Source organism: Scyliorhinus torazame, chromosome 4 (assembly GCF_047496885.1).
Source record: "Scyliorhinus torazame isolate Kashiwa2021f chromosome 4, sScyTor2.1, whole genome shotgun sequence".
Taxonomy (NCBI): Eukaryota; Metazoa; Chordata; class Chondrichthyes; order Carcharhiniformes; family Scyliorhinidae; genus Scyliorhinus; species Scyliorhinus torazame.
In genome coordinates, this window is record NC_092710.1 from 51,795,002 (window position 1) to 51,808,268 (window position 13,267).

General features: G+C 46.9%; 3 non-coding genes across 3 annotated transcripts; all 3 read right to left on the reverse strand.

The window, feature by feature from the left end:
* Positions 1 to 5,520: 5,520 nt before the first annotated feature.
* On the reverse strand, positions 5,521 to 5,594 carry trnat-agu (transfer RNA threonine (anticodon AGU)). Its single transcript has one exon. It is a non-coding gene; the product is annotated as a tRNA-Thr (tRNA).
* A 4,160-nt stretch (positions 5,595 to 9,754) lies between these two features.
* Positions 9,755 to 9,828, reverse strand: trnat-agu (transfer RNA threonine (anticodon AGU)). The gene has a single exon. It is a non-coding gene; the product is annotated as a tRNA-Thr (tRNA).
* A 3,362-nt stretch (positions 9,829 to 13,190) lies between these two features.
* Positions 13,191 to 13,264, reverse strand: trnat-agu (transfer RNA threonine (anticodon AGU)). The gene has a single exon. It is a non-coding gene; the product is annotated as a tRNA-Thr (tRNA).
* Between the last annotated feature and the right edge of the window lie 3 nt (positions 13,265 to 13,267).

Below are 13,267 nucleotides of genomic sequence, written 5' to 3' on the forward strand. Positions count from 1 at the left end.
CTGTGGCCGCGGTCTCCAGCGACTCCGGACCGCCGCGCCAACCCCCCCTTCAGGCCCCGACCGGCCAGCGCTCACCGCCACCCCACTATCCTCGGGCCACACGCGACCCATGGGCACGGCCATCTTGCCCCCCGGACTCCACGCTGGACGGGTGGGTGCCGCCATTTTGTCCATCCCCGCCGCCATCTTGTCCATCACCGATCACCATGTGCGACCCATGGGAGACGCCAACTTGGATGGGGCCCCAGGCCCCCAGCACAACCGACGAAACGCTGCCCAATCAGAAATCGCAACTGCTTCATCTGGCCTCGGTGACACTGGACCAAAGTCGACCTCGGACACTCGCAACAGCAACAATGACGGTCTTCATCAACGGCCACGAGACATCTTGCCTGATTGACTCTGGGAGCACGGAAAGCTTTGTTCACCCCGACATGGTAAGGCGCTATTCACTTGTTACCCACCCTGTAAACCAAAGGATCTCCCTGGCCTCCGGGTCACACTCGGTGGAGATAAAGGGGTTCTGCCTAGCGAATCTCACTGTCCAAGGCAGGAGATTCAACAATTTCCGCCTTTTTGTCCTGCCGCACCTCTGCGCGGCTGCACTCATGGGGTTGGACTTCCAATGTAACTTGCAAAGCCTGACCTTTAAATCGGCGGCCCTATACCCCCCCTTAATGTCTGCGGCCTTGCGACCTTTAAGGTCGACCCGCCTTCCCTGTTTGCGAACCTCACCCTGGATTGCAAACCCGTCGCCACCAGGAGCAGACGGTACAGTGCCCAGGACCGGACCTTCATCAGGTCAGAGGTCCAAAGGCTGCTGAGGGAAGGGGTCATCGAAGCGAGCAACAGTCTCTGGAGAGCTCAAGTAGTGGCGGTAAAGACCGGGGAGAAACATAGGATGGTCATCGACTACAGTCAGACCATCAACAGGTTTACGCAGCTGGACGCGTACCCTCTCCCCCGTATAGCCGACCTGGTAAACAGGATTGCGCAATACAAGGTCTTCTCCACGGTGGATCTCAAGTCCGCCTACCATCAGCTACCCCTCCTTAATAGTGACCGCAAGTACACTGCCTTCGAAGCAGATGGGCGGCTCTATCAATTTTTAAGAGTTCCCTTTGGTGTCGGTCTTCCAGCGAGAGATGGACCGAATGGTTGACCAGTACGGCTTCCGCGCAACGTTCCCGTATCTGGATAACGTCACCATCTGCGGCCATGACCAGCAGGACCACAACACCAACCTCCGTAAATTTCTCCAGACCGCGAAAATCCTTAACTTTTTTTAAAAAATATATTTTATTGAAAATTTTTTCCCCAAACAACAATTTTTCCCCTCTTACAAAGCAAACGTAACAATACAGAAATGTTTAACAATACACAAATAACAAAACCCCATTATCTTTTGACATAAACTAAACTAAAACCCCCCCCGCCCCCTCCCCCCCCCCTCCCCCCTGGGTTGCTGCTGCTGGTCATCTGTCTCCCCTCTAACGTTCCCCTAGGTAGTCGAGAAATGGCTGCCACCGCTTGGTGAACCCTTGAGCCGATCCTCTCAGGGCAAACTTTATCTGCTCCAGTTTAATGAACCCCGCCATATCGTTTACCCAGGCCTCCAGTCCGGGGGGTTTCGCCTCCTTCCACATGAGTAGGATCCTGCGCCGGGCTACTAGGGACGCAAAGGGCACAACGTCGGCCTCTTTCGCCTCCTGCACTCCCGGCTCTTCCGCAACTCCAAATAGAGCTAACCTGAAAATCCTTAACTTAACGTACAATAAGGATAAATGCGTATTCAACACCGACTGTCTAGCCATTCTAGGCTACGTAGTGCGAAATTGAGTTTTAGGCCCCGACCCTGAGCGCATGCGCCCCCTTATGGAGTTCCCCCTCCCTCACTGCCCCAAGGCCCTGAAGCGCTGTCGAGGGTTTTTCGGTTACTACGCCCAGTGGGTCCCGAACTACGCAGCCAAAGCCCGACCCCTAATCCAGTCCACAACCTTCCCCCTGTCGACCGAGGCCCGCCAGGCCTTCAGCCGTATCAAAGCAGACATTGCAAAGGCCACGATGTGTGCCATCGACGAGTCCTTCCCCTTCCAGGTCGAGAGCGATGCGTCCGACATAGCTCTGGCGGCCACCCTCAACCAAGCGGGCAGGCCCGTGGCCTTCTTCTCCTGTACCCTCCACGCTTCCGAAATGCGCCATTCCTTGGTCGAAAAAGAGGCACAAGCCATAGTTGAAGCTGTGAGGCATTGGAGGCATTACCTGGCCGGCAGGAGATTCACTTTCCTCACGGACCAACGGTCGGTTGCTTTCATGTTCGATAATGCACAGCGGGGCAAGATTAAAAATGACAAGATCTTGCGGTGGAGGATAGAACTCTCCACCTTCAACTACGAGATCTTGTACCGTCTGGGGAAGCTAAACGAGCCTCCTGATGCCCTGTCCCACGGCACTTGTGCCACTGCACAAGTGGACCCCCTCCGAGCCCTCCACGAGGACCTCTGCCACCCGGGGGTCACTCGTGTCTTCCACTTCATCAAGACCCGCAACCTGCCCGACTCCATCGAGGAGGTCAGGACAGTCACCAAGGACTGACAAATCTGCGCGGAGTGCAAACCACACTTCTACCGGCCAGAGAGGGTGCACCTGATAAAGGCTTCCCATCTCTTTGAACTCCTCAGCATGGATTTCAAAGGCCCCCTCCCCTCCACCGACCGCAACACGTATTTCCTGAACGTGATTGACGAGTACTCCCGGTTCCCATTCGCCATCCCCTGCCCCGACATGACCGCAACCACCATCATCAAGGCCCTCCAGGGTATCTTTACACTGTTCGGTTTCCCTGCGTACATACGCAGTGATAGGGGGTCCTCCTTTATGAGCGACGAACTGCGTCAATTCCTGCTCAGCAGGGTCATTGCCACAAGCAGGATGACCAGTTACAACCCCCGGGGAAACGGACAGGTGGAGAGGGAGAACGGAACGGTCTGGAAGACTGTTCTACTGGCCCTATGGTCCAGGAATCTCCCAGTCTCCCGCTGGCAAGAGGTCCTCCCGGTGGCCCTCCACGCCATCCGGTCGCTGCTCTGTACAACTACCAATCAGACACCTCATGAACGTCTCCTTGTTTTCCCCAGGAAGTCCTCCTCCGGGACCTCGCTCCCAACCTGGCTAGCGACACCCGGACCCATCCTGCTTCGGAAGCATGTGCGGGCGCACAAGTTGGACCCATTGGTCGAGAGGGTCCACCTGCTGCACGCTAACCCCCAGTACGTCTTTGTGGCGTTCCCTGACGCCAGGCAAGATACAGTCTCCCTCCGGGACCTGGCGCCCGCCGGAACCCCACACGCACCCGGACCATTACCCCCACCCCCCTGACAGCACCTCACTGGAGGGTCAGTACTCCCGCCGCTCCTGCCTAGGCCCGCCCACCCACCGATGCCCCCTACAGGCGACCCCCCCGTGTCAACCGTTTGCCCCAACAGCGCCGCCTAGGGGTGACGAAGCTGCCAGGGAGGCCAAAACTACACTCCCGGAGTCGCAACCACCTGGACCCCCACCAGAATCACCACCGAAGCCCAGACGGTCCAGAAGGACGACCAGGTCACCCGATCGACTGATTGCTTCGCTGTGACTTTAACCGTGAACAAACAATTTGTAAATATTCTCGACAGCTCTGTAAGGACGTATCACAGTACCTCCATATCTGATCATACCATGTTAAAGGCGACTGTTACCACTGGCCACCACCCCCGCCGGACTCTTTTTTAACAGGGGGTGAATGTGGTATTATCAGGTATTGCTGTACCTAAGAGGCTGATGACCATTGGTTAAACCTAGGAGTTTACCATTGGCTGTTGATACGTAGCTCCGCCCTGACAGGTGGAGTATAAGAACTGGTGCCGTCCCAGCAGCCTTCACTTTCTATACCGAAGCTGCTGGGAAACAGTTCTAGTCGATTAAAGCCTTCAGTTATGAAATCACTTCGTCTTGAGTGTAATTGATCGTGCATCATTGTTGATTTCTCATACTGACTTTGTGAGTGCACTGGGGTTTTGAAACTGTCAAAATTGCAGTTATTTGCTGAAAGTTATTAGTTTATAGCAGTTCTGCAGGAAAGAAGTAAACAAACAGGAAATGTTTTGCGAATTGGGAAGTGATTAAACATGGCCAGAAAACTATAGTGGTATAATGCAGGACCAGACCAGGAGAGAGTTTTTACATTAACTGAAAATCTAGCAAGAATTCTTGAAAATTCGCGACGGCTGTTGCAATTTGGCAAACACGACGTTATTCACGGTCCTTCCACTTTCCATAAAGCATCCTGCATTCTTTATTCTTTTTTCCTACCGTTCATTGGGAAGCAAATGCCTTGAGCCAAAATCAAAGCCCTGACAGGGACTTGAACCCTGGACTCTCAGATTAAAAGTCTAATGCTCTACCAACTGAGCTCCCAGGACCCATTTCAAAAATGCTCTCATATCTTACGTCAAAGTCTCATATTGTATCTTTTGATTTTCCTTCACTGGTCATTCAGCCTCTCCAGCTCATTTCCCTCGCAAGCAGACCGGCAGCCTCCCTTCGGCTTCCTTTCTCAAATTCTTCAACTTGGACTCGTATTTTACCAATGACCTGTGATGTGACAACTGTTGTTACCCAGGGACATGCACTGGGACTTCAAGACATTGAAGATTACGGTTAGGTCGCTGAGATATGAGTGGGAAGCTACAGAGATACAAATTGTATTTTAAGAGAGGGAATAAAGGGTGTCATCTGTTGTTTGTTGTGGCAGAGTGTGAACGCAAGTAAGCTCATTTTGTAAACCGCAAATTATGCAAATCGCAAAGTTTCAGGGCGTAAATAGATCTGTCAACTCCACATCTTAATGGAAAACGCCCCATCCTTTATCCCGCCCAAATCGTTCTTGCTGACATGCAGCAACATATATCGTCCAATAAAAAGGCAAATTACTGCAGATGTGAAATCTGGAAACAAACAGGAAATGATGGAAAATCTCAGTGGGTCTGGCAGCATCTGTGAAGAGAGAACCGAGCTAACGCTTCGAGGCTGGGTCACTCTTCATCAGAGTAAATCATTTAATCATTCAATCTTTGCTTACAGATATCGCTGATAAATTTTCAAAACGTTCCTTCTGGAATACCGGAGGTAAATCCTGTCATGCATTCAAAGAAAATACTGCGGATGTTGCGAATCTGCATGAGAAGCTAAACATGATAGGATTGAAGCTCAGAAAATCAGAGGATATATGTGGAGCCAGACACAGAGTTAACATTTCAAATCCGTGAGATCCTTAATCAGAGCTGAAGTGAGGAGTAAATGCAATGGAGTAGATGAGAAAATGGAAGTTGCGTGAAAAATGGAGCTATGAAAAGTTTGACATAAGAGTAGGGAAAGCACCTTCAAGGTTAGTGCCATGGAGGTTTTGCCAATATATTCTGCATACACCATTAAATTGGGAGCTTTTCATAAGAGGTTACTTGTTTTGACATAAAGGTATAAAGGCACTGCTGAGATTTGAACTCAGGATCGCCTGTTTACTAGATAGGCACTTTTACCATCTAAGCCACAGCACCAACTTGCAAACCAACTCTGCAAGTTTGGAACAGATTTCCATTATTTTGATTACCGCTCAGTATTGTTGATTTCTCATGCTGACTTTGAGAGTGCAAATTAAAATATTCATCGGCACTGGGCTTTTGAAACTGTAAAAATTGCAGTTATTTCTGAAAGTTATTAGATTATAGCATTCTGCAGGGAAGAAGTAATCAAACAGGAAATATTTTGTGAAGTGAAAGTAAATAAACATGACCACAAAACTAAAGTGGAATAATGCAGGACAAGACCAATAGAGTTGTTACATGAACTAAAAATCTAGCAAAAATTCTTGAAAGTTGTCGACGGCAATTGCAATTTGGCAAACACGACGTTGTCACGGTTCATCCACTTTCCCAAAAGCACCCTGCATTCTTTATTCTTTTTTCCTGTCGTTCATTGGGAACAAAAACGCCTTGAGACAAAGTTGAAGCCCAGGCAGGGACTTAAACCCATCGATCTTCAGATTAAAAGTCAGATGCTCTACCGACTGCGCTTCCAGGGCCCATTCCAAACACAGTCTTATAGCTCACTTCAAAGTCTCATATTGTATCTTTTGAATTTCCTTCAATGGTCATTCAGCCTCACCAGCACATTTCCCTCGCAAGCAGACCGGCAGCCTCCCTTTGGCTTCCTTTCTCAAATTCTACAGCTTATACTCGCTTTTTACCAGTGACTTGTGATGTGACAACTGTTTACTCAGGGACCTGCACTGAGACTTCAAAACTTTGAAGATTACATTTAGTTCGGTGAGATCTGAGTGGAAAGCTACAGAGACAAAGGTTGTATTTTCAGAGAGGGAATAAAAGGTATCATCTGGTGTTTGTTGTGGCAGTGTGTGAACGTAAATAAATTCATCTTGTAAACTAGCAAATTATGCAAATCGCAAAGTTTCAGGATATAAATAGATCTGTCAGCACCACATCATCATGGAAAATAACCCCATCCTTTATACCGCCCGAGTCGTTCTTGCAAACGTGCAGCAACATAAATCGTTCAATATAAAAGCAAATTACTGCGGATGTAAAATCTGAAAGAAAAACAGGAAATGACGGAAAATCTCAGCGGGTCTGGCACCACCTGTGAAGAGAGAACCGAGTTAACATTTCGAGTCCGGGTCACTCTTCGTCCCAGTAAATCAATTAATCATTCAATCGTTGCTCACAGATGTCGCTAAAAAACATTCAAAATGTTCATTAACAGAGGGATTGAATTTAAGAGCCGTGAGGTGATGATGCAGCTGTACAAAACTTTGGTAAGGCCACATTTGGAGTACTGTGTACAGTTCTGGTCGCCTCATTTTAGGAAGGATGTGGAAGCTCTGGAAAAGGTGCAAAGAAGATTTACCAGGATGTTGCCTGGAATGGAGAGTAGGTCTTACGAGGAAAGGTTGAGGGTGCTAGGCCTTTTCTCATTAGAGCGGAGAAGGATGAGGGGCGACTTGATAGAGGTTTATAAGATGATCAGGGGAATAGATAGAGTAGACAGTCAGAGACTTTTTCCCCGGGTGGAACACACCATTACAAGGGGACATAAATTTAAGGTGAAAGGTGGAAGATATAGGAGGGATATCAGAGGTAGGTTCTTTACCCAGAGAGTAGTGGGGGCATGGAATGCACTGCCTGTGGAAGTAGTTGAGTCGGAAACATTAGGGACCTTCAAGCAGCTATTGGATAGGTACATGGATTACGGTAAAATGATATAGTGTAGATTTATTTGTTCTTAAGGGCAGCACGGTAGCATTGTGCATAGCACAATTGCTTCACAGCTCCATGGTCCCAGGTTCGATTCCGGATTGGGTCATTGTCTGTGCGGAGTCTGCACGTCCTCCCCGTGTCTGCGTGGGTTTCCTCCGGGTGCTCCGGTTTCCTCCCACAGTCCAAAGATGTGCGGGTTAGGTGAATTGGCCAATGATAAATTGCCCTTAATGTCCAAATTGCCCTTGGTGTTGGGTGGAGGTGTTGAGTTTGGGTAGGGTGCTCTTTCCAAGACCCGGTGCAGACTCAAGGGGCCGAATGGCCTCCTTCTGCCCTGTAAATTCAATGATAATCTATGATTAATCTAGGACAAAGGTTCGGCACAACATCGTGGGCCGAAGGGCCTGTTCTGTGCTGTATTTTCTATGTTCTATGTTCTATGTTCCTTCAGGATTACCGGAGGTAAATCCTGTCATGCATTCAAATAAAATACTGCGGATGTTGCGAATCTGCATGAGAAGCGAAACAGGATAGGATTGAAGCTCAAAAATTCAGAGGATATATGTGGAGCCAGACACAGAGTTAACATTTCAAATCCGTGTGATCCTTAATCAGAGCTGAAGTGAGGAGTGAATGCAATGGAGTAGATGAGAAAATGGAAGTTGCGTGAAAAATGGAGCTATGAAAGGTTTGACGTAAGAGGAGGGAAAGCACCTTCAAGGTTAGTGCCATGGAGATTTTGCCAATAAAATCAGCATTCACCATTAAATTGGGAGATTTTCATCACAGGTTACTTGTTTTGACATAAAGGTATGAAGGCACAGGCGCATTAACCATCTAAGCCACAGCACCTACTGGCAGACCAGCTCTGCAAGTTTGGAGCAGATTTCCATTATTTTGATTACCGCTCAGTATTGCTGATTTCTCATGCTGACTTTGAGAGTGCAAATTTCATTGGCACTGGACTTTTGAAACTGCAAAAATTGCTGTTATCTCTGAAAGTTATTAGATTATAGCATTCTGCAGGGAAAAGTAAACAAACAGGAAATATTTTGTGAATTGGAAGTAATTAAACATGACCACAAAACTATTGTGATACAATGCAGGACAAGACCAGGAGAGAGTTTTTACATTAACTGAAAATCTAACAAAAATTCTTGAAAGTTGTCGACGGCAATTGCAATTTGGCAAACACGACGTTGTCACGGTTCATCCACTTTCCCAAAATCACCCTGCATTCTTTATTCTTTTTTCCTGTCGTTCATTGGGAACAAAAACACCTTGAGACAAAGTTGAAGCCCAGGCAGGGACTTAAACCCATCGATCTTCAGATTAAAAGTCAGACACTCTACCGACTGCGCTTCTAGGGCCCATACCAAACGCAGTCTTATAGCTCACTTCAAAGTCTCATATTGTATATTTTGAATTTCTTTCAATGGTAATTCAGCCACACCAGCACATTTCCCTCGCAAGCAGACCGGCAGCCTCCCTTTGGCTTCCTTTCTCAAATTCTTCAGCTTGTTCTCGCTTTTTACCAGTGACTTGTGATCTGACAACTGTTTACCCAGGGACCTGCACTGGGACTTCAAGACTTTGAAGATTACGTTTAGTTCGTGAGATCTGAGTGGGAAGCTACAGAGACAAAGATTGTATTTTGAGAGAGGGAATAAAAGGTATCATCTGGTGTTTGTTGTGGCAGTGTGTGAACGTAAATAAATTCATCTTGTAAACTAGCAAATTATGCAAATCGCAAAGTTTCAGGATATAAATAGATCTGTCAGCACCACATCATCATGGAAAATAACCCCATCCTTTATCCCGCCCGAGTCGTTCTTGCAAACGTGCAGCAACATAAATCGTTCAATATAAAAGCAAATTACTGCGGATGTAAAATCTGAAAGAAAAACAGGAAATGATGGAAAATCTCAGCGGGTCTGGCACCACCTGTGAAGAGAGAACCGAGTTAACATTTCGAGTCCGGGTCACTCTTCGTCCCAGTAAATCAATTAATCATTCAATCGTTGCTCACAGATGTCGCTAAGAAACATTCAAAAAGTTCCTTCAGGATTACCGGAGGTAAATCCTGTCATGCATTCAAAGAAAATACTGCAGATGGTGCGAATCTGCATGAGAAGCGAAACATGATAGGATTGAAGCTCAAAAAATCAGAGGATATATGTGGAGCCAGACACAGAGTTATCATTTCAAATCCGTGTGACCCTTAATCAGAGGTGAAGTGAGGAGTAAATGCAATGGAGTAGATGAGATGGAGTAGATGAGAAAATGGAAGTTGCGTGAAAAATGGAGCTATGAAAGGTTTGACATAAGAGTAGGGTGGGCATTTTCAAGGTTAGTGCCATGGAGATTTTGCCAATAAACTCTGCATTCACCATTAAATTTGGAGCTTTTCATAACAGGTTACTTGTTTTGACGTAAAGGTATAAAGGCACGGCTGAGATTTGAACTCAGGATCTCCTGTTTACTAGACAGGCGCTTTAACCATCTAAGCCACAGCGCCTACTTGCACACCAGCTCTCCAAGTTTGGAGCAGATTTCCATTATTTTGATTACCGCTCAGTATTGTTGATTTCTCATGCTGACTTTGAGAGTGCAAATTTCATTGGCACTGGACTTTTGAAACTGCAAAAATTGGAGTTATTTCTGAAAGTTATTAGATTATAGCATTCTGCAGGGACTAGTAAACAAACAGGAAATATTTTGTGAATTGGAAGTAATTAAACATGACCACAAAACTATAGTGGTATAATGCAGGACAAGACCAGGAGAGAGTTTTGACATTAACTGAAAATCTAGCAAAAATTCTTGAAAGTTGTCGGCGGCAATTGCAATTTGGCAAACACGACGTTGTCACGGTTCATCCACTTTCCCAAAATCACCCTGCATTTTTTATTTTTTTTTCCTGTCGTTCATTGGGAACAAACACACCTTGAGACAAAGTTGAAGCCCAGGCAGGGACTTAAACCCATCGATCTTCAGATTAAAAGTCAGATGCTCTACCGACTGCGCTTCCAAGGCCCATTCCAAACGCAGTCTTATAGCTCACTTCAAAGTCTCATATTGTATATTTTGAATTTCCTTCAATGGTAATTCAGCCTCACCAGCACATTTCCCTCGCAAGCAGACCGGCAGCCTCCCTTTGGCTTCCTTTCTCAAATTCTTCAGCTTGTACTCGCTTTTTACCAGTGACTTGTGATGTGACAACTGTTTACCCAGGGACCTGCACTGGGACTTCAAGACTTTGAAGATTACGTTTAGTTCGGTGAGATCTGAGTGGGAAGCTACAGAGACAAAGATTGTATTTTGAGAGAGGGAATAAAAGGTATCATCTGGTGTTTGTTGTGGCAGTGTGTGAACGTAAATAAATTCATCTAGTAATCTAGCAAATTATGCAAATCGCAAAGTTTCAGGATATAAATAGATCTGTCAGCACCACATCATCATGGAAAATAACCCCATCCTTTATCCCGCCCGAGTCGTTCTTGCAAACGTGCAGCAACATAAATCGTTCAATTTAAAAGCAAATTACTGCGGATGTAAAATCTGAAAGAAAAACAGGAAATGATGGAAAATCTCAGCGGGTCTGGCACCACCTGTGAAGAGAGAACCGAGTTAACATTTCGAGTCCGGGTCACTCTTCGTCACAGTAAATCAATTAATCATTCAATCGTTGCTCACAGATGTCGCTAAAAAACAATCAAAATGTTCCTTCAGGATTACCGGAGGTAAATCCTGTCATACATTCAAAGAAAATACTGCGGATGTTGCAAATCTGCATGAGAAGCTAAACATGATAGGATTGAAGCTCAAAAATTCAGAGGATATATGTGGAGCCAGACACAGAGTTAACATTTCAAATCCGTGTGATCCTTAATCAGAGCTGAAGTGAGGAGTAAATGCAATGGAGCCGATGAGATGGTGTAAGGTTTTCGGGCAATTCGGCCCTTTTTGGACTGCCCAAGAATAAAACCCAGAGACTGTAAACTGACTTTTCAGCCAAGAGAACGTAACCAATTTTCCCAGCAGGCTTGGTCCGCTGAGCTGAGTAGGGACATAAGTATTTACAAACCCCCCCCTAGGAGCTACAAGGAAGAAGGAGCCAGACAACGAGATAAGATTAACACACAGAGAAAGGGGCACGGGAATACACAGGGGGCCTGCCTGCAAGCAGGACAATGGGATGGTCATAGCCCCATGCAAATGTAAATGACCTGGCCTCCACCAGAGCAGAATCCAATTAACACCCCATCAACATAGCAAGGTGAGAATAGCAGCCATCTCCGGAGCAGCTGGAAGACCTTTTGAAAATCTTCACAAGAGAGCCTAACCTTGTTATCCCAAAAAGCAGACTGTCTGGGCTCAGTACATTGCGCTGGAAAAGCCCCTTGAAGATAAGCGGTAGAAAAAACCAAGTTGGAGGCGGACCTGGGGGAGGTACTCCAATCTTGACAGAAGCTACCGGCAGGAACTCACTGGGAGAAGGGGGCGGAGTCAGCGCCAAATTCAAATCGCGGACGGTAGAAAAAACCAAGTTGGAGGCGGACCTGGGGGAGGTACTCCAATCTTGACAGAAGCTACCGGCAGGAACTCACTGGGAAAAGGGGGCGGAGTCAGCGCCAAATTCAAATCGCTGACGGTAGAAAAAACCAAGTTGGAGGCGGACCTGGGGGAGGTACTCCAATCTTGACAGAAGCTACCGGCAGGAACTCACTGGAAGGAGGGGGCGGAGTCGGCGCCAAATTCAAATCGCGCAGGTCTGCCTAGCTGGAAGGAGCGGACCTGCGAGGAATACCCGGAAACAAACAGCTCTGACCGGCTCAAAGGGGGCGGGACCAGCGGGAACTTTAAACCTTACCTTTTCAATGCAAAAGGGGCTGGCCGAACACAGGACAAAGCCAGGTAAAACAATATAAAAGGGGCTGTGTTTGGATTGAGGGTCTCTTGGCTCTTGGCTCTTGGCTCGACCTCTCCACCTTTGACTTGACCTCTGCAGCCTGTGACCGTAAGTACCCTGCAGCAGCTTGCGAAACTCCCTTGACTTTAATAGTGGTTGAGGCTTTGGGGAAGGGGACTTGATTTGTGTTTTGTGCTATTGCTAAAACTGTGTAACCATAAGATTTTTCGTTGTGTCCGTTATAGTACTTTCTGAATAGACTTAGTTTGTGTTAGAGTTTAAGATTTTATTATATTTTCTTCTGTTGATGATTTTGACCTGGGTTTTGCAATAAACCTTGATTTGCTGATAATTGGAGTCGTTTAAATTCTTCAATCTCTCACCAGCGATCTCTGACCAAGTCATTGTTAAAATATTCCTCACCTTAATTCCGGGTCCAAGAATCAAGGGTCATCTTGAGCGATTCACTCAGGACAGGCTGCTGGTTAGGTAATAAACAGCAGTGTCCTATTCTCTCTCTTGGGAAAGCTACTCCAGCGAAGTAGGAACCGGGTGGGTGTTGCACCACCGGCAAGAGAGAGAATCACCTGGGTATTGGTAGGGGTCTGGAGATCTGTGTGATATAAGCCTCAGGCTGCCGGTTAGGGATAAACGGCAGGCTTGTTTCAGTGCTCTCTTCAGTGGAAGTGTCCCAGTGCGGCATCCCCTGGCCTCTGAAGTTTCAGTGCCAGCTGGAGAGAGACACACACAGATACTCAAACCCCAGATATCGGCCCAGTAGTGGAGTAGCAGAGATGGCACCCTCTACAATGGAGTAGATGAGAAAATGGAGCTATGAAAGGTTTGACATTAGAGTAGGGTGGGCATTTTCAAGGTTAGTGCCATGGAGATTTTGCCATTTAACTCTGCATTCACCATTAAATTGGGAGCTTTCATAACAGGTTACTTGTTTTGACAGAAAGATATAAAGGCACTGCTGAGATTTGAACTAAGGATCTCCTGTTTACTAGACAGGCGCTTTAACCATCTAAGCCACAGCACCTAC